This window comes from Muntiacus reevesi, chromosome 13 (assembly GCF_963930625.1).
Source record: "Muntiacus reevesi chromosome 13, mMunRee1.1, whole genome shotgun sequence".
Classification (NCBI taxonomy): domain Eukaryota; kingdom Metazoa; phylum Chordata; class Mammalia; order Artiodactyla; family Cervidae; genus Muntiacus; species Muntiacus reevesi.
In genome coordinates this window covers 5,917,803-5,939,882 of record NC_089261.1, presented here as the reverse complement: position 1 = coordinate 5,939,882, position 22,080 = coordinate 5,917,803, and the positions used below count along the sequence as shown (strand labels likewise).

Below are 22,080 nucleotides of genomic sequence, written 5' to 3'. Positions count from 1 at the left end.
ATGAGATCCTTGCTGGGTATAGTAATCTAGGTTGTAGGTTATTCTCTTTCATTACTTTCAGTATGTCCTGCCATTCCCTTCTGGCCTGGAGGGTTTCTATTGATAGATCAGCTGTTATCCTTATGGGAATCCCTTTGTGTGTTATTTGTTGCTTCTCCCTTGCTGCTTTTAGTATTTGTTCTTTGTGTTTGATCTTTGTTAATTTGATTAATATGTGTCTTGGGGTGTTTCGCCTTGGGTTTATCCTGTTTGGGACTCTCTGGGTTTCTTGGACTTGGGTGGCTATTTCCTTCCCCATTTTAGGGAAGTTTTCAGCTATTATCTCCTCGAGTATTTTCTCATGGCCTTTCTTTTTGTCTTCTTCTTCTGGGACTCCTATGATTCGAATATTGGGGCGTTTCACATTGTCCCAGAGGTCCCTGAGGTTGTCCTCATTTCTTTTGATTCTTTTTTCTTTTTTCCTCTCTGCTTCATTTATTTCCACCATTCTATCTTCTACCTCACTTATCCTATTTTCTGTCTCCGTTATTCTACTCTTGGTTCCCTCCAGAGTGTTTTTTATCTCATTCATTGCATTATTCATTTTTAATTGACTCTTTTTTATTTCTTCTAGGTCTTTATTAAACATTTCTTGCATCTTTTCAATCTTTGTCTCCAGGCTATTTATCTGTAACTCCATTTTGCTTTCAAGATTTTGGATCATTTTTATTATCATTATTCTAAATTCTTTTTCAGGTAGATTCCCTATCTCCTCCTCTTTTGTTTGACTTGGTGGACTTTTTTCATGTTCCTTTACCTGTTGGGTATTTCTTTGCCTTTTCATCTTGTTTAGATTGCTCTGTCTGGAGTGGGCTTTCTGTATTCTGGAGGTCTGTGGTTCCTTTTTATTGTGGAGGTTTTACCCAGTGGGTGGGGTTAGATGATTGGCTTGTCAAGGTTTCCTGATTAGCGAAGCAAAAGCTGACTTTATAGACATTCCTCTTCAATAGCCACTTTTGAAGACAACCTCTTATTATAATTGTAGAAGCATGTGCATTCATAATAAATAGAAAACACAGATGAGGAAAGTGTTTCTAAATAAACATTCCACATTTCCAGCATTCAGAGATTAGACCTTTCAACATGTTGATTTATGGCCTGGTAGGTCTTTCCAAAGAGAATCATCTCTGTTCATTTCCAAGGAAAACCATTCAATATCACAGCAATTTAAGTCTATGCCCTGACTACTAATGCCAAAAAAAGCTGAAGTTGAACGGTTCTATGAACACCTACAAGACCTTCTAGAACTAACACTCCAAAAAGATGTCCACTTCATCACAGGGGCTAGAATGCAAAAATAGAAAGTCAAGAGATACCTGGAGTAACAGGCAAGTTTGACCCTGGAGTACAGAATAAAGCAGAACAAAAGCTAACAGAGTTTTGCCAAGAGAACACACTAGTCACAGCAAATGCCCACTTTTAATAACACAAGAGATGACTCTACACATGGACATCACCAGATGGTCAATACCGAAATCAGACTGATTATATTCTTTGCAGCCAAAGATGGAGAAGCTCTATACAGTCAGAAAAAACAAGATCGGGAGCTGACTATGGCTCAGATCATGAACTCCTTAATGCCAAATTCGGACTTAAACTGAACAAAGTAGGGAAAACCACTAGACCATTCAGGTATGACCTAAATCAAATCCCTTACGATTATACAGTGGAAGTGACAAATAGATACAAGGGATTAGATCTGACAGAGTACCTGAAGAACTATGGACAGAGATTCATGAAATTGTACAGGAGGCAGTGATCAAGACCATCCCCAAGAAAAAGAAAGGCAAAATGGTTGTCTGAGGAGGCCTTACAAATAACTGAGAAAAGAAGAGAAGCTAAAGGCAAAGGAGAAAAGGAAAGATATACCCATTTGAATGCAGAGTTCCAACAATAGCAAGGAGAGATAAGAAAGCTTTCCTCAGTGATCAATGCAAATAAATAGAGGAAAACAATAGAATGGGGAAGACTAGAGATCTCTCCAAGAAAACTGGAGACACCAAGGGAACATTTCATGCAAAGATGAGCACAATAAAGAACAGAAATGGTAATGAACCTAAGAGAAGCAGAAGATATTAAGAAGAGATGGCAAGAACACACAGAAGAACTATACAAAAAAGATCTTCATGACCCATATAATCACAATCCTGTGATCACTCACCTAGAGGCAGACATACTGGAATGTGAAGTCAAGTGGACCTTAGGAAGCATCACTACAAACAAAGCTAGTGGATGTGATGGAATTCCAGTTGAGCTATTTCAAATCCTAAAAGATGATGCTGTAAAAGTGCTGCACTCAATATGCAAGCAAATTTGGAAAACATGGCAGTGGCCACAGGACTAGAAAATGTCAGTTTTCATACCAATCCCAAAGAAAGGCAATGCCAGAGAATACTCAAACTACTGCACAATTGCACTCATCTCACACACTAGCAAAGTAATGCTCAAAAATCTCCAAGCTAGGCTTCAACAGTACATGAACTGAGAACTTCCAGATGTTCAAGCTGGATTTAGAAAAAGCAGAGGAACCAGAGATCAAATTGCCAACATCCAACGGATTACAGAAAAAGCAAGAGAGTTCCAGAAAAACACCTACTTCTGTTTTATTGACTATGCCAAAGCCTTTTACTGCATGGATCACAACAAACTTTGCAAAATTCTAAAGAGATGAGGCTACTAGACCACCTAACCTGACTCCTGAGAAACCTGTATGCAGGTCAAGAAGCAAAAATTAGAACTGGACATGCAACAGTGAGCTGGTTCCAAAGTGGGAAAGGAGTACATCAAGGCTGTATGTTGTCACCCTGCTTGTTTAACTTATATGCAGAGTACCTGATGCAAAATGCTGAGCTTGATAAATCACAAGTTGGAATAATATTGCCGGGAGAAATATCAATAACCTCAGATATGCAGATGACACCACCCTTATGGCAGAAAAGTGAAGAAGAACTAAAGACCTCTTGATGAAAGTGAAAGAGGAGAGTGAAAAAGTTGGCTTAAAATTCAATATTCAAAAAACTAAGATCATGGCATTCAGTCTCATCACTTCATGGCAAACAGATGGGGAAACAATGAAAACAGTGACAGACTTTTTTTTCTTGGGCTCCAAAATCGCTGCAGATGGTGAGTGCAGCCATGAAATTAAAAAGACGCTTGCTCCTTGGAAGATAAGCTATGATCAACCTAGCCAGCAGGTTCAAAAGTAGAGACATTACTTTGCCAACAAAGGTTCATCTAGTCAAAGCTATGGTTTTTCCAGTAGTCATGTATGGATGTGAAAGTTGGACTATAAAGAAAGCTGAGCACTGAAGAATTAACACTTTTCAACAGTGGTGTTGGAGAAGACTCTTGAGAGTCCCTTGGACTTCAAGGAGATCCAACCAGTCAATCCTCAAGGAAATCAGTCCTGAATATTCACTTGAAGGACAGATGCTGAAGCTGAAACTCCAATACTTTGTCACCTAATAAGACGAACTGACTCACTGGAAAAGATCCTGATGCTGGGAAAGATTGAAGGCAGAAGGAGGAGATAACAGAGGACAAGATAGTTGGATGGCATCACTGACTTGGGACGTGAGTTTGAGCAAGCTCCAGGAGTTGGTAATAGACAGAGGAGCCTGGCATGCTGCAGTCCATGGGGTCGCAAAGAGTCAGACATGACTGAGCAAGTGAACTGAGCTGAGGTCTTTCCCCTTGCTCTATATACACATATTCACACACATTTTCACCAAAATAACATTATATTCTACACATTCTTCTGCATCCTGTTTTTGAAAGCCTTTGCTTTTCCATTTCAATAAGTCTTCATCTTATGTAATACCTAAGCCAAATTCAGATATACCAGGTGACCTGAGGTGGTTTGTTTAAGTTAGTGTCAAATCTAGAATCATCACAACAAATTTTAAGTTACTTCTTCCAAGCCTGCTATGACCTGCCTTCTTCCCTTTGCAGATCTGCACAGCTCAAGTTCTTCACTCAATATCTCCAAAGTGTTCCAACTCTAACCCCAACATGTGTACAGTTGTATACAGTAGCAGCAGCAGCAGCAATACTACCACCTTGCACTTGGAAACATTTCCTTATCATACACACAAAAAACTTAATGCAATGCAAAATCTTTGAGTTAGTAAGCACCTTATCTCCAGTCTGGAAAAAAAACAGGAACTTCAAGTTAGAGGTCATATTATCCAGACTGATCAAGAAGATCTAAATGAATCTGTGACCTAATACATAAATATTGGCTAAAATACTTAGGATAGACCAGATGGTAACAGCAGTAGTGCCAACTCCTCAGGCCACTTATTTATATGCTTCTAGTATTATTCTTTCAGCCTTCTATATTCTAAACAAGTGTGTGTACATAAGAAATCCAACAAGATCTAATTTTATTTTTTCAAGTCTTAGACTCTGAAACATTTTTAAAAATACAAATACATGCTCTTCGAACACTGAAAAGGCATTAAGTTTTATTCTTATTTTAGGTAAATGTTTCAGCTTCCTTAATTCTCATTTATATTTGGGTTGAAAGAGAAGACAGGAGTAGTAAGGGCAGGAAAAGGGGGGATCAGGGAGGTGTGATAAGAAAGATAACACAGGATACTTTACAGTTTAAAAATGAAGCAGAAAGAAATGTTGCTAGAGGGCCAGAAAGAAAGGGAAACAAAAGGAAAACTCAAAGGCCTATTATAGCCAGTCAAGAAACCACTGAGAGAGAAGGAAATATATAATGGCTGAACTGGCCTTTCCATTAGAGGTACCTCCACAGATTAGCAGTAACAGGGTTCCTGTTCACTAAGTGATTATCCAAGACCAAAATAAAATCCAAAGCTTTTAAACATGCTTAAAAGAAACTCAGAGAAGTCAGATTCAGAAACATCTGTATTCCTTCATTCATTCCCAAGTGTTTGCTGAAAGCACTATGTTGAGCAATAAACATGCACATATCACACATCCCTAATGTCAAGATAATTATTCTCAGATTAATGTTGTCTCTTCACTAGCATATCAACAGGATTTTTAAATCATAAAATGTTCTTACAAGGACCAAGAAAAGGAGAGGGAGGATAAGAAAAAGGAGGGAGGAGGAGGAAGAAGATGAGCAAGAGGAAGAACAGGAAGAAGAATCAAACAATACTCTCAAAGGGCTAAAGTCTCCAAATGAAGTTCAAAGTCATCCATTATCAAATTAAACCATTAGACTCACAGCTGAACATAGACACAATTAACTCATTTAGAGATCCATGATGCCAAACCTAAATATCAACTTGATGAAGAAGATCTATGCATTTAATTCACAGTTGCTATATTTCAGACACAAGATTTTTTAATTGACACGCTCTCCTTTTTTTTTTTTTTAAAGATAAAATCAGGATCTTCCATCATCTACTTACTGGTCAAGTTCCCCTATTCTTAGTTCAAATTTAAAATCTGACTTCAGTGCTCGCTTCAGCAGCACATATACTAAAGTTGGAATGATACAGAGAAGATTAACCTGACCCCTGCGCAAGGATGACACACAAATTCATGAAGCGTTCCATATTTTTAGTTGTTCTTCCACAAACTTCCACCAAAATGGAAATTTGGTTGATGGAAAATAAACTGTTTCTAAAAAAAATAAATAAATAAAATAAAACCTGACTTCAGAACTAATTTCACTTAAATATGGGATCCCAAAGAGTATGTCTATCTGTAAAGGCGGGTGCACTGGAGACTATAGTTCTCCGTTTAACTCTTGAAATGGTAGGATGGGCAAACACAATATCACCACTTTATGCAAGCTTGTCAGAGGAAGCACTGGCATGGTAGGCTTAGAGAACATCTGTTTCCAGTAGCAGCAATAGATGGAAGGAGAAAAATAAGTTCCTGGTGTCTGCACTGAATAATGCCTAACGCAGTGACAGAAAACACAGGGCTCACAAACATTGTCATTTTTAAAGCATAGAAAATCAGTTCCTTAAAAATCCTGTGGTGGCACATACAAAAATAAACGCTATTAATCCTTCCCTTTACCTGAAATTACCCCAGAGTGTTAGTTAAGTAACTCACTTTCTAATTCATTCTGATCATCACGTGTTGTTAGTTTGTGGTCTTTGCTAATGTGTTGAAAGCTCTGCTTTCGGCTACAGCGCCTTAGAAGTTTTGGCGCTACTTCTCTGCGGGGCTGTCTGTATTTTTTTTTTTTTCCATCTTAAAGCACAGAACTGTACAAACTGTGCAGGACACCTGTGTCAGACAGATCCAGGTTCGAATCCCAGATCACCAGTTACTAATTTTGTGGTCGTCAGCAAGTTACTGACCTTGTCTTAGACTCAGTCTCCTCTCCTGCTCTAAAACCTTTCTGCAGTATTGTTAGGATGTGAAGGAGGTAATGATGTCAGCACTGTGCCTAACTCATAAGAGGCTCAAAATAAGTGGTAGCTATTATTAGTATTAACATCGACAACTTTTCTCCAGGTGGTCTATGCTTCTGTTTTATTTCCATCTGCAAAATTGGAAAGCAATTTCAAAAGTTTTATCTCAAATTATGCTCTTACAACCAAGATTTTCAGATTTTCATTTAATTATAAGTCTATCCTGTGGTTACAGGCTAGTAAGAAACCAATACAAATTCTATACAGTCTCCCAGTCTCCAGAAGGCAATTGGACCTATGGAAGCAGGCAGACATTACAGAGACTGTGCTTGTATATCCTTTAACTCTACCCCAGTCTGCTCACGAAGCAAACCAAGAGGCAGACGCCAAACCTCACTAACAGGCTCTTGCCAGACTCACTGGAAGAACATGGGACACCATGGCTGATTTTTGCTACCACCAGTCTCCTATTGTTACTGGGGCTAGATCCCTAACATGACTACTACAAGGCTGACATGCAGACGAAAACTGGCCCAAAACACATTGTTTTAGCCACAGACTATTAGATTATGAACAAAGATGCTACTTCCCTGTAATATTAGAGATTATTGTTACTTAGAGATACAGTGGCTCAGATGGTCAAGAATCTGCCTGCAATGCAGGAGAACTGGGTTTGATCCCTGTGTTGGGAAGATCCCCTGGAGAAGGAAATGGCAACCTATTTCAATATTCTGGCCTGTAGAATCCCATGGACAGCTTTTCCGGTAAGCAGCCTGAGCTGACCCCTAAAAATGGTGCGCTATTCACTCGACCCAGAAAACCCCACAAAATCACGCAAATCAAGAGGTTCAAATCTTCGTGTTCACTTTAAGAACACTCGTGAAACTGCCCAGGCCATAAAGGGTATGCATATCCAAAAAGCCACCAAGTATCTGAAGGATGTCACTTTTAAGAAGCAGTGTGTGCCATTCCGTCGTTACAATGGTGGAGTTGGTAGGTGTGCACAGGCCAAACAGCGGGGCTGGACACAGGGTCGGTGTCCCAAAAAGAGTGCTGAATTTTTACTACACAAGCTCAAAAATGCAGAGAGTAATGCTGAACTTAAGGGCTTAGATGTAGATTCTCTGGTTATTGAGCACATCCAAGTGAACAAAGCCCCCAAGATGCAGCACAGGACTTACAGAGCTCACAGTCGGATCAACCCCTACATGAGCTCTCTCTGCCACATTGAGGTGATCCTTACTGAAAAAAACAGATTGTTCCTAAACCAGAAGAGGAGGTTGCACAGAAGAAAAAGATATCCCAGAAGAAACTAAAGAAACAAAAACTTATGATCCGGGAATAAATGCCACAGAAAATAAATGCAAATAAATGTAAAAAAAAAAAAAAAAAAGAATTCCATGGACAGAGAAGCCTGGCCCGCTACAGTCCATGGGGTCGCAAAGAGTCAGACACGATATAAGCAACTCTCACTTTCACTGAGGTCTAAAGGGAGATTTTAGTGAATGGAAATGAATGGGCAAATGGGTTCCATAATTCAACTCATTAAGTAGACAACTGCCCTGGTCATGTGTTAAATGTGATTTGGAGGTCTAAAGTCAAAGCCTGGCTAACATTTGCTCACGTTACCTCCTGTTTAGGCCCCTTATACAGACAAGTCAGCAGGCTCCATAAAAGCCGATTTTACCTTGCCTCCAGCTACCATACCAAATGTTTCAGGAGAAGCATTAAATTGAGATCTCTGACTGCCAACATACCTGGCAGTCTATCAAAGCTGTCTCTTGACTCTAAATAACATACTATCTCACAAATGCCCCACTTCTTGTGCTTCACATATAAAAGAGCGTGAGCAGCTACCAGAGAGCCTCAGACAGGTTCGGCTTGGCTTCTTGCCAGCAGAGGTGAACAGTTTTGGGTGGTTCAAAGCAGTGATGGATCTCCTTTTGTCACGAAAACAATCTCTACAGCCATTCACACCATAAGTCTGAGGAGGTCAGCCACGGCTGGGGAGACAGACACATTTCATTTAAGTAAAGAAACATCTGCCCCCAAACCTGAAGTAATAAGTTTCCATCTTCATGTGACTGTGGCTTGGCTTTTGATGTCTGCTTCTAATATGACAAGCCCTAGAAGCAAAGGACACAAAACCACAAACAAAAAGGCATCCTGAATACTACTAAGGTGGAAAACACCTTGAATATACACCCTGTTTTTAAGACACACACAGAAAGGAATAGCGCTGAGACGCGAGCCACGGCTCTCCTACACACACCTGCCATCTTCCCCAGGCACTGGCCCGCCTGTCAGTCACCCTGTGCTGACCTCTGCTGCTTCTTACTCCCAGTCTGCCTGCCAGCACCCAGCCTCCAGGTTCCTCCCCTCTCCAGTCTTTCTACCACCTCTTTCCCACCCACCCTTGATTTTCTTCTATCTTCTCAGGTGTCCCTATATGACTTCTTTTTTTTTTTTTTTTTAATTAGTTGGAGGCTAATTACTTCACAACATTTCAGTGGGTTTTGTCATACATTGATATGAATCAGCCATACAGTTACACGTATTCCCCATCCCGGTCCCCCCTCCCACACCTCCCTCTCCACCCGATTCCTCTGGGTCTTCCCAGTGCACCAGGCCCGAGCACTTGACTCATGCATCCCACCTGGGCTGGTGATCTGTTTCACCATAGATAATATACATACTGTTCTTTCGAAACATCCCACCCTCACCTTCTCCCACAGAGTTCAAAAGTCTGTTCTGTACTTCTGTGTCTCTTTTTCTGTTTTGCATATAGGGTTATCGTTACCATCTTTCTAAATTCCATATATATGTGTTAGTATACTGTATTGGTCTTTATCTTTCTGGCTTACTTCACTCTGTATAATGGGCTCCAGTTTCATCCATCTCATTAGAACTGATTCAAATGAATTCTTTTTAACGGCTGAGTAATATTCCATGGTGTATATGTACCACAGCTTCCTTATCCATTCATCTGCTGATGGGCATCTGGGTTGCTTCCATGTCCTGGCTATTATAAACAGTGCTGCGATGAATATTGGGGTGCACGTGTCTCTTTCAGATCTGGATTCCTCAGTGTGTATGCCCAGAAGTGGTATTGCTGGGCATATGGCAGTTCTATTTCCAGTTTTTTAAGGAATCTCCACACTGTTTTCCATAGTGGCTGTACTAGTTTGCATTCCCACCAACAGTGTAAGAGGGTTCCCTTTTCTCCACACCCTCTCCAGCATTTATTGCTTGTAGACTTTTGGATAGCAGCCATCCTGACTGGCGTGTAATGGTACCTCATTGTGGTTTTGATTTGCATTTCTCTGATGATGAGTGATGTTGAGCATCTTTTCATGTGTTTGTTAGCCATCTGTATGTCTTCTTTGGAGAAATGTCTGTTTAGTTCTTTGGCCCATTTTTTGATTGGGTCATTTATTTTTCTGGAATTGAGCTTCAGAAGTTGCTTGTATATTTTTGAGATCAGTCCTTTGTCTGTTTCCTCATTTGCTATTATTTTCGCCCAATCTGAGGGCTGTTTTTTCACCTTACTTATAGTTTCCTTTGTTATGCAAAAGCTTTTAAGTTTCATTAGGTCCCATTTGTTTATTTTTGCTTTTATTTCCAATATTCTGGGAGGTGGGTCATAGAAGATCTTGCTGTGATTTATATGACTATAAATGACTTCTATATGACTATATATGACTTCTTACCTATATGACTTCTTACTAGGAGCCTTAACAAAGGCATTATCATTAGCTGCCAAAATCCTAACGTTTGTTTTATGAGAATTATCTAGGAGGGCAGAGCTTCAATGAAGATAAGGTCTGGCGAGTGAGATGATAACAATCACCACCAAGGGGCAGGAAAGCATCAGACAGCAGTGGTAGAAACCGATTCCAGAGTCATACAGAGCTGGCAATGACCAATGACTGCTAGAAGTAGCCCCTGAACAAATATTTCACTTTATCATACCTGCTCAGATGCATGGTGAGTTTTTTCTCTTTCCCCATTAGTTTACCATTTAACAGTGTGTGTTGTTTGGACAGGAGACTTAGTGAGACCTCAGAGCTCTGTACAATTAATGAATTCTGTTTTGAAGAAGGCTCGTGTGTGTGTGTGTGTGTGTATATATATATATTCCCGGTATTTAGTCTGCAAGGTTTTCTTGATTCTGCTAAGAGGATCATATGTCAGTTTCTTATATAAAATTCAGCATACAAAAGTTTCTTAATGATTCTAATTTAGTATTTTCGAAATTTAAAAATAAAAATATTCTTACATACTTAAGAACAGGTTCTAAGTCCCTTCTCAAGACCTGGAGTATGATTATATAGATTAAAGTTAATGATAAAATATTTCTTTCTATTGATCATTCACTCAACAAATGTTTCTGCGTCAACCACAACGTGCAAGCCATTGCCTTAGGCTCCTTGGAGGACAAGACAGTGGTCTGTCACTAAGTCTTCCTTTAAGAATCAGCATTTGTAAAACATATGTATATAAACAGCAAAAAGTAGAAAATATTGTAAGAAGTATACATATAAAGCATTCCAGGAGTTCAGAGAAGGGAGAAATCAATTTCAGTTGAAGGACTCATGGAAAAGATGCGGGAGTGGGACAGTTTAGACAAGAGGCCATTTCATCATGTATTACCACGTCAATTTCTGTGACCTTCTCTAGTAGCCAAATCTCCTGTGGAATCTACAGGTTCTATGCCTGATGTCAGTATTCTTATCCACAAAACTTCCGCAAGCTACCTCTCCCGTTCATTGAAATGAAAATATAAGAAAGAACATAAGGATTTAAACTCTTAAATACAATTAAATTGGTAAAGGGACTGGAATATAAGCATAATTCACTTGACTAAGCCTCAAGCCCTTTGTATTTGATAGCAATAATCCCATAGCAACTAGAAAACACACTTATCTTATTAACAAGACTGGAATTATTTTAATTAGGTAGCTCCACATGCACCAACTGTTAGAAATCAGACTGTTTTGAAACAGTTGTTAATGACTTAACAGGGCAAACGTTTCCCTGAATTTCAGGGGGAAATCTATGATTGAGACAGATGGGGAAGAGCCTGTCCCTGCTGTGTAGCAGAGGAACAGCCTTGTGGGCCTAGAAGCACATCTTCCACTGGGATTTAGCACAACAATCCTAGAGACACCCAGAAAGACAATCAGAAACTTTGGTAACATCTGTTACATTAAAAGTTCAAAGGTGGCACTAGCACACATCTAATAATGAAGAAACGCTTCATCTCAGAAACAAGTCTCTAAATTTCAAAGCCTCAGAACACCTAGTACGAACATCAGGCACAAGGTCTAACCCCAGCCTCGTGGCTAACCTGGATGAGTGTGCTCTCTACCTCTGCTAGATCCTTCTCCCTCAGATAAGAAACAGGAAGCGTAATGGAGTTCCAGTCTGCTTCACATCCTGTTGGAAATGAGGCTGTTTTCAGTTTATTATTAATTTGCAGAAATGCTTTAAACCTTTGAAAAGGCTGTTAACAAATTTAAAGAAATATTTCCAGGGCCATCTGAGAACGTACATGCCCTAGAAATTCTATGTTCAAGAGATATGTATGTGGCCTGCCTGAAACAAGATGGAAATGTGTTAAAATGCAGCAGCTAAAAAGGAATACATTTTATGTTTTAGCAGTTGGATAAGTACTATCCTTCACAGTACTTCACAGGTAAGTCTCTAACTGTTCACTGAAAGCAAGTATGTAAAAAAAAAGGCATACTGATTTCCTTTGCTCTTATTTTCTGGCCTAAGTAGAAGAAAAGTAATAGAGTTCTCTTCCAACCAGTCTAGTCTTTTCCTAGACCTGAGACAAAGATATATCGGAGAAAGTAAGAGGGAGAAGAGCAAACACAAGCATAATAATACTTATTTCCAAGGTCTGTGGTACTCTGTACCTGCTATTTCTCCAAGGGTGTGATGAACAAAGGTTTTTCTGCCTGGGCTCCCAGGTTTGGTAATATGAAACAATTGTTATGTTTCAAAACACACACACACATAGTGTTTTATAGAATGCTTTGCTGTTTGGACAAGACAGAAGTTCTTTTGATTATAAGGCTGAGGGGCAAGGTAGGTATGGCTTATAATCCATTTACTGATGGATTTCATGGATTAAAATTTTCAGAGTTCTAATCTAATTTTACAAGATGGAAAAAACTTACAGTTGTTACCAGGTACAATAACATTTTTAGTCTAGGTATTTTTGTGGTATAATATGCATTGTGATTTGCATATATAATGAATATAAGGACGGAATCATTCTGCTAACAAACGCCTTTTCTCCTCTATTTTTCTAGTTCTCTCATAGCCAACTTTTCTATCGGAGCTTAATGACCAAAGGGCCAGTCTATTGGATCTGGCACACTGCCAAGTTCACAAGGCAATGAATGCTTCAGAGTCAACATCTTCTCTAAGGGATGAGAGTTGGATGGAGAAGTTAAGGCCACAAGGCATCAATTAACTCTTAAAATGATAAGTGGAGGTACAGCTGATGCTGTTTACTATTTGTATTCCAGAAAAGATGTTTATGAATTCTTAGTGATTTCACTTATATTTTAATATTTTCTCTTATAATTCAATTATATTATGCAAGAATTACTATAAACCTGGCTATAGTTTCTGTTTTTCCTGCTTGGTAAACACATTTTTATAGGGTAGGCGTAATAAGATGCCTAGGAAGCAGACTTCCTAAAAGTTGCAAAGAATGGAAGAAAATAACAATAAAGGGAGTTTCTAAAACATCAGCAGTGCATGTGGCAAATACACAACTTTCCAGTTCCACTGAACTGCTTTAGTTCCTCAGGAAGAACAAGGAGTTTGGATCAGGTTTCTTCTAAGGTCCCTTCCACCTAGAAGATTCCATGTTTCTCAAAAGTATTGTTTATTTCATCATACACATAATCAGCAAACACTTTGAGGAAAAAGTCCCAACTTTTATTTTAAAACCTCATTCTTAAAGCCAGTACTTTTTTTCATCTGCTCTGCCATGACCATAGGGCCACCAACATGTGTTAGAAATTAACCTACAATTAAAATGAGCTTTTCAAGCGAATCCTGAACTATCACCTCAAATTCTTGAAAGAAAAAGTGAACAAAGAGAATTGTTGCTCATGTAGAGCAGAAGGTACAGTTACTAGTCACTTAAGAACCAGGCAACAGAGTATTTCTCGCATAGAATTTCTTCAGATCATGTTTCATTATTCATTAAACTTGGAGCTGAATCCTTTCCGAGCTACTGCAGGGTAAAGGAATCAGTTCCAAGCTTCCAGCTGCAGTTTATGACTCTCATCCTTGCTTCCTTGTCCTCCTTGCAATGTTATACAACATCCGCCTCAAGAACTGGGAGTTTCACTCCACCCTTCTCCTGCTGTGAAAAATTGGTGATAAGCATGGGAAGAAAAATAACAACTGTTAAATAATATGGTTGTAAGCTTAAAACTAAAAAAGAGGTCACTCTCATAATCATACCTACGTCTACTGACTCCTATGTTATTAAAGAGCAGAGAAAAGTGTATCTTTCAGAATCAAAGAAATTCAGCCTAGAGGTCATTTAACTCAACCTTCTCTCAAATGCCTAAATTGTATCAAGAGCAGCCCCACAGCACCTCCACTAACAGAAAACTCAAGGCTTTCAGACAGAGAGCAGCAAATCCTGAGACCATTCTATCTGAAAGCTCTGCTTTGCATTAAACAAACAAGCCAAAACATGGCCCTGTCATTTCAACCAACTAGTCTTTGCGCTATTTTTTTAAGATATAATTCATATAGCATAAAATTTACCCCTCACACAACTTTTAAGTAATGTGGAAATGGCTAATTTCTCTCCCACATCATAATCCTTCAAATACTTAAGAACAAAATTGTATGCCTCTTACTACTGAAGATGTGCACGTCCTTCCATCAGTCTCCATCTGAGGCTACGGAAAAGCACACTGTCATCCAGTCGCAGGGATGGAGGCCACGCTGGGCATGCTACAGCTTATCTTCCTCTTAGGTTACATCTGCCTTATCACAGACATGGCAAATAGTGAATAAAAATAAATCATACAACTGCAGAGAACATTTCATTGTGAGAAGGAACATGGATTGATTGTATTACTGTGAGAGGGAAGAGGCAAACTAATTAACAAACTTTTTTGAGATACAGAAAGAAAGGGTTCACTGAAAAAGAGAGAGAAGCCTAGTAGGTTGGGAGGAGACCTCACTGTACTAAGGATAACAAAAATAGCATTTAGTGAGAAATAAATAAGAACACATTTAAATGAAGAGTTTAGGACCCATCTGTGAGGATAAAACAATAAAATGACTAGAAACAGAGGAAAATGGTAATTTAGTGAACTAGTAAATAAAGTGAATATATAGGATAGGATTCTTTTTCAATCTTTCCAAAAGAAAATAATTCTATCTTCAATGATGTAAGCTTCGATATACAACTTTCTCATTCATAATTCTCACCTTGGATGGAAAGAAAACAAAACATAAAGAAAACCCAAACAACTGTTTCTAAAACAGTAATTTGGCTATGCTATGGATAAGACTTTATTTTCAATTTCTTTATTTTCAACTTTGTTTTTTAAAAAGTGATGGCCTAAGTTCTCAAAAAGTGATGGACTAAATTCTCTGGTTTTAATACTGTAATGAAAACCTGTTCAGAACATGTTGTTGTTTTTAACAGATGCAGCAAAACTCCAGATCAAACTCTTCTGATCTTAAATAAGAAGTGCTACATTTTTATGATGTTTTGTCACCCTTAAAAACTTCAAGTCCAGCTGCAGGGTCAAAGACAGCCACACTTGCAGATCCTAGCTATGTGGAGCCAGGAAAAGCAACTGCAGAGTTAGTCAACTCTTTACAGAAGGCATTCCCACCACTGTTCAACCATGTTTATCATATTTAGTAATCTAAAAGCAAACTTCTTCCAAGAGTCCATTACAAAAACATAGTCTTGGAAAAGATTTTTGGTTCAAGCGATCATTCTTCTCCATCTGCAGAACCTCAAGAAGTGGTTCTGCAAAAAAAAAACAAAAAAAACTATCCTTTCTGCAAGAATTCATTAGAAATCAGTGCTTATAAGACAGCACCATGTATCTTGACAACTAAATGAGAACTACAACCTTCCCAAAGAGGCACAGGATTAAATGATGCCTGCAAGAAAGCATGACTTTCACAAGAACACTTTTTGTTTGTCAGTTTGTCAGTTTAATGGCCTTCACACTACTACTGATGACCTCCTCAGTTCCAAAGGCAGTGAAAGAAGTACCTTAAAAAAAAAAAGTAGTTCTAACCACTAAAGGAACTTCAACTATTACAACTACAGCTATAGCTGTAGCAGAAGTACACTGCTATGAAAATTCAGCTTTGCTGAATTTGCTTCTGCTTGTATAGGTAGCCGTACACAAGCAGAGACAAACAACACCAGCATCATTTACGTTTTCCTCACCAGAGACAAGAGAAACAGTCAGAACTAGAGTCACGAGTCTGCAATCTGGCAGACAGGACCGTCCCACACAATCTCCAGAATTCTCCTCTCCACAAGCTCTAGACCCTGCTGGGGTTTCCTAATATAAAGATCCCACTCAATATGATTTCAAAATAATCAAATACTTCAAAGCATAGCAATTTCAAAATAATAAGAATAGTACAGTCACATAACTTATGAGAATAGTGAAGCCAAGTTCTATAAGCAGGCTGACAAATCATTGTTAAACCTTGTCCCAGTTGGAGAGCAAAGCTAGGACTTCAAAAGTTCCCCCAAAGACATGCCTTGATAAAGAACACAAGCTCCCTCTTTCAGACATCTGAAAACCTGTCACATAGAAGATGAACGAAGACTGTGCCAGATGGTCAGATTCAGTACCTTAGTCCAGCTTTGTTACCCCCTGATTAGAACTATTAGTGCCTCAGCAGTTAGCAGGTCTTACCCCTTTTCTCCATAGCTGTGTCTTCCCAGTTCATCTTCTACCACACGGTCATAAAGAGAGAGAGAGAAAAGATTGATCATGGTTCTCTGCCAAACGTGAAAAATATTTCTTGGATGTTCACTGGCTCCTAAACAAAATCAAAACTCCCTTTCTTGGCATACAAGCCTTCACAATGTGACCCAGTCTCTCTTTCATGCCATGCTTCCTTACAACTTTCCACAAGACTCATGAAGATCCTGCCACGGTGATCTTTTCCACCTACCAGGTTTGCCAGGTGTTTTCACAATTCTCTGCCAGAATACTCTTCCCCCATCCCTCCTCCACCTGACAAAATTTTACTCCATTTTTTGCGCCAACTCTGCTCTCAGAGTTAAAAGTGTCTTACTCTACTGTTTTGTTCAACTCACGGTTTTAGCGTGTACTGTGTTTTTCTGTAATACTTACTCTGTTTTTAGGAATGGTGATGCTTAGAGACAGAATGTGCAGGAAACAAAGAGGTGGGCTGAAGGCAGACAGGAATGCAAAGTAGTTAGAGGCAAACTTTCTCCATTTAAAGTATTTTATCTAAACCCTTGGTTGTCAGCTCTTTAAAAAAGCACCCCACTTGCTGCATTATTTAGATCACTAATGCCTGGGAGCACATTCACATAGGCGTTCATAAAGAATTTGGGCTTAATGACTCCTTTAAGATCAGACCATTTCTAAGCACCTGATGTAATACTGATAAAACAATGTGAATTGGATTTTATTTTCATGAAATATTGAGAGATAAATGCTTAAATGCTACAGTGAACTCTGGTACTTTAAATATTACAGTGAACTCTGGTACAACAACACCAGAGCCAACTCTACATAAGGACAACACCAGATGGTCAATACCAAAACCAAATTGATTATATTTCTTTGCAGCTAAAGATGGAGAAGCTCTATACAGTCAGAAAAAAGAAGACCTGGAGCTGACTGTGGCTCAGATCATGAGCTCCTTATTGCCAAATTCAGGCTTAAATTGAAGAAAGTAGGGAAAACCTCTAGACCATATAGGAATGACCTAAATCAAACCCCTTATGATTTTACAGTGGAGGCTACAAATAGAGTCAAGGGATTCGATCTGGTAGACAGAGTGCCTGAAGAACTATGGACAGAGGTTCTTAACATTGTACAGGAGGCAGTAACCAAAACCACTGCAAAGAAAAAGAAATGCAAGAAGGCAAAATGGTCATCTGAAGAGGCCTTACAAATAGCTGAGAAAAGAAGAGAAGTGAAAGGCAAAGGGACAAGGGGAAAGACATACCCAACTGAATGCAGAGTTCCAGAGAACAGCCTTCCTAAATGAATGATGCAAAGAAATAGAGGAAAACAATAAAATGGGAAAGACTAGAGACCTCTTCAAGAAAACTGGAGATACCAAGAGAACATGTCATGCAAAGATGGGCACAATAAAGGACAGAAACAGGAAGGACCTAACAGAAGATATTAAGTAGAGGTGGCAAGAATACACAAAAGAACTATACAAAAGATTTCTTAATGATAACCACGATGGTGTGGTCACTCATCTAGATTCAGACATCCTGGAGTGTGAAGTTAAGTAAGCCTTAGGAAGCATCACTATGAACAAAGCTGGTGGAGGTGATGCAATTCCAGTTGAGTTATTTAAAACCCTAAAAGATGATGCTGTTAAAGAGCTCAGTTGTGCAGTAGTTTGAACATTTTTTGGCATTGCCTTTCTTTGGGACTGGAAGGAAAACTGACTTTTTCCAGTCCTGTGGCCACTGCCAAGTTTTCCAAAACTACCGCACAACTGACTTCATTTCATATGGCTAGCAAGGTAATGCTCAAAATCCTTCAAACTATGCTTCAACAGTACATGAATCGAGAATTTCCAGATATATAAGCTGGATTTAGAAAAGGTAGAGGAACCAGAGATCAAATAGCCAACATTCGTTGGATCATAGAAAAAGCAAGGGAATTCCAGAAAAACACCTGCTTCAATGACTACACTAAAGTCATTGATTATATGGATCACAACAAACTGGAAAATTCTTAAAGAAATGGGAATACCAGACCACCTTACCTGTCTCCTGAGAAACTTGTATGCAGGTCAAGAAGTAACAGAACTGGATATGGGACAATAGACTGGTTCAAAATTGGGAAAGGAGTATGACAAGGCTGTGTATTGTCACCTTGCTTATTTAACGTCGATGCAGAGTACATCATGTGAAATGCAGAGCTGGATGACTCACAAGCTGGAATCAAGACTGCCTGGAGAAATACCCACAACCTCAGATATGCAGATGATACCAGTCTAAATGGCAGAAAGCAAAGAGGAACTTTGTCCCTTGGACAGCAAGGAGATCAAACGAGTCAATCCTAAAGGAAATCAACCTTGTTTATTGGAAGGACTGTTGCTGAAGCTAAAGCTCCAATACTCTGGCCACCTAATGCGAAGAGCTGCCTCACTGAAAAAGATTCTGATGCTGGGAAAGATTGAGGTCAGGAGGAGAAGGGGGTGACAGAGGATGAGATGGTTGGACGGCATCACTGACTCAATGGACATGAGTTTGAGCAAACCCTGGGAAACAGTGAAGGACAGAGAAGCATGGCGTGCCGCAGTCCATGGGGTCACCAAGAGTTGAACACAATTTAGCAACTGGACAACTTACACTGACACCAGAAGTAGCCAGGAGGCCAGCCACAGGGGTTAAAGGAGAATCAATTTTGAAATAGGAAAACTTATTTTAAATGCATAGTTCGGGAGGAACACTTTATATTTTAAAATATCTTGTCAAAATTATTTAAAATCCTAAAGAAACAAATACATTTTTTGTTGTTGCTCTTCAGTTGCTCAGTCATGTCTGACTCTTGGTGATATTTTTAGAATTTTTTAATTAAGATTGAGGGTTTAAAAAACTAGGCAACTTCTCCCCACCATTCCCACGAGTTGTGGTCTATATCACTTGTAATACTGCCAGCAGAATAAATGAAGGTGGACTATTTGCTTTGGGTTGTTCAAAAGCAAACTACAATGACAGCCAAATGACATAAAGCCAACAGAGTTTTGTAGAAAGCTGTTATAGTAAAGCTTTGAGGTGATATTATGAACAATGAGGGGAAAGATAAACTACTGACTAATTCAAACTCAGAAACAATTCTCTAATTCATTATGAAACCTAGAAACATGTCAAAGCTTTGATGATCTTAAATATTCTTATTTTCAACTATTCCTGTCAATCATTAATATACTACATCATCATCTAATTTTGTTTGCCATGCAGTACATCTGAATGGAACTTTAATTTCTCTTGCATGTACAATGAGTACACAAGAGAAAAAAGGCTGTACTCTGGCTCAGTCTCCTGTGGCTGGAATTCACACCAGGAAATGACCTTTCAGAAACAAACACCCTGCACAGATGCAGCACAGCTCTCTAGAGAGCAGCAGTAAATCTGAAGTTGATCAGGCTGTAACTGGGGAGTGCCTGGAGGAAGGACTATTTGAAACATCTGGGATGCTAACTACAACCCTCTAAAATAATGTAAGGTGACAGAGTGTGAGGAGAGCCCAACGTGCTATGTTCTTAGGAGCTGGTTCTTGTCAGACCAAGATATCGGAAGATACTGAGAAGACAGTTTTGAGTTGAAAACTGCAGCAGAGTTGGCCTATGGTGGGAAAAGCATTTTCACTGGAGACAAACCATCCAGAGGCCTGTGCTTCAGAGATGTAAGAGTAATGTAGACATCAGGATGCAACAGGACCAAGGGTCTCAAAAGCCAAGGCAGTCTGTCCAAACATTTATATTAGTGGGTGGGGAAGGGGAAAATTGAAGAGAGAAGGACAGGCAGGACAGGGATGTGTAAGCCAGTCCCTGAGGGAGGGAAAGTGAATATGCAATGATCTAAGCACCAAAAATGGAGCAAAATTCTGTTAATTGCCTAGTATATTCATAACCATATAGTTCAATGTTCAATTTTGTATAGAAACTTCCAAGAAATATTTTCCTTTGAAATAAATAAGAGTAATAAGCAATAATCAGTCCAGTATTTACAACTTTTAAAAATCATTTAATCAGGTTAGACAGACTTGATCAACTTTCTTTTAATATTTTAATTGCATGATTTGTTGAATTATAGCAAAACCAATGATCTAAAACTGTAATCCAGTAAAATATCTGAGACAGGGTCTCAGAGCCTAATTCACAAGTTTAATTAAAATTGGCCTAATATGAGCACTGCCAGATGGATTGACAAGTGGCTCTGAGATCACATAGGAAAATGATAAAGGAAAATATGTCAAATGGGAGGAGAGTCTGCTGCAAGTGCCAGGGTTGGTACTGCATCTGAGTTTAATTAACACATTCCTTAAACGACAAGAGAAAAATAAGATAATATCAGATAAATGAAATTCCCTTGAGATAAATAAGAGAAATTTTAAATGAAGGAACAATTATAGAAAAGTGGAGACTATTCTTTGGAGGCGTGCAATAGCAATTATAATTTTTATTAGAAAAAAATAATACATGGTACAGATTTAAGGGGAAAATCCATCATTTTACTGAATCAGAATTGAAACATATGTTCAATGTGACTCTAGAACTATGGTGAAATCACATTTGGAAATTAAAAAGAAGCTTAAATAAAGATTTGCTTATAATAGACTACAGCAACCAAAAGTAAATATAATTTGAAACTCCCTTTTATAGAAATGATAATAATGTATTGCTTTACAGTTTCCTAGATGCTTTCACATATATTATCCTGTGAAATCCTCATAACAGCCCTCTGAGACAGGCAAGGTTCCTTATCCAATTGTGCAGATAAGAAGCCCGAGGCTCTGAATGGGTACATAATGCACCTGTGATCATACAGCTAGGACACAGAAGAAATGCAAGCAAACCTCAATTTGCTGACTTCTGTTTCCATAAAAGAAAAGGATCACATCACTGGGAGAAAAGCTTATGCTACTGCAATTGTAAATCTTCCTTCAGTGCTTTATCAGGCACTTCAGCCTCTAACCTGGACAACATCCAAATAATGATGTGACTTATTAAAAGGGCCAAAATAATTTTAAAAAAATATTTAAATACCAAATGATATGTTTTCTACACTTTACAACCTTCAAAAAAGTTTAAGAATGTTGAAGAGTTCCAACATTCAAGATTAAAAGTTGAATTTTCCTAAACACCTATCTATGAAAGAGGATGCTCTAAAAATTGCCTATTTTTCTTATGCAAGTATACAAAACTTAAAAAAACACACCAGAGGAGTCAATATCAATTATTATAAAGAATATATTCTTCACCTCAGGTTCCATTTAATTTCAGTGTATTAGATCACAATATTCTATGGATTGATTGTTTTTCCTCTGCCCTTTGAAAGATCTTCTCTTAGCAAAAATATTTATTGAGAGTATACTAGAGGAAAATATCATACTGGTACAGGCAGTTTCTGAATAATTCTAAACAGTCTCAGCAGGCACTGCCCTTCCATGTATCAGTCTGAAGTGATGGATCTGGAACATCATGTGGTCATTACATACTGAATACAACTCCTCCCAACTTCCACACCCAAAGAACTTTTACTTTACTGCAAACAAACCAGAGGAAAATTTGCCAGGTTGTAAAATGGAATTTGTGCTATTGTTGTTATACTCCTAGAATATTCTTTGCTTACATCCATCAATCTTACTGCTTCAATAAAACATGACAAGTTAGAGTGAGCTCCAGAATGGCTTGGCTCAGTCTCATCTCT

At 38.7% G+C, this 22,080-nt stretch overlaps 1 protein-coding gene and 1 non-coding gene across 5 annotated transcripts in view; one reads left to right on the top strand and one right to left on the bottom strand.

The window, feature by feature from the left end:
• The window catches only part of TTC28 (tetratricopeptide repeat domain 28), a 599,164-nt gene that overhangs the window by 372,427 nt on the left and 204,657 nt on the right, over positions 1 to 22,080 (bottom strand). The window lies entirely within an intron of this gene.
• On the top strand, positions 5,476 to 5,582 carry LOC136146251 (U6 spliceosomal RNA). The gene has a single exon (XR_010658968.1). It is a non-coding gene; the product is annotated as a U6 spliceosomal RNA (small nuclear RNA).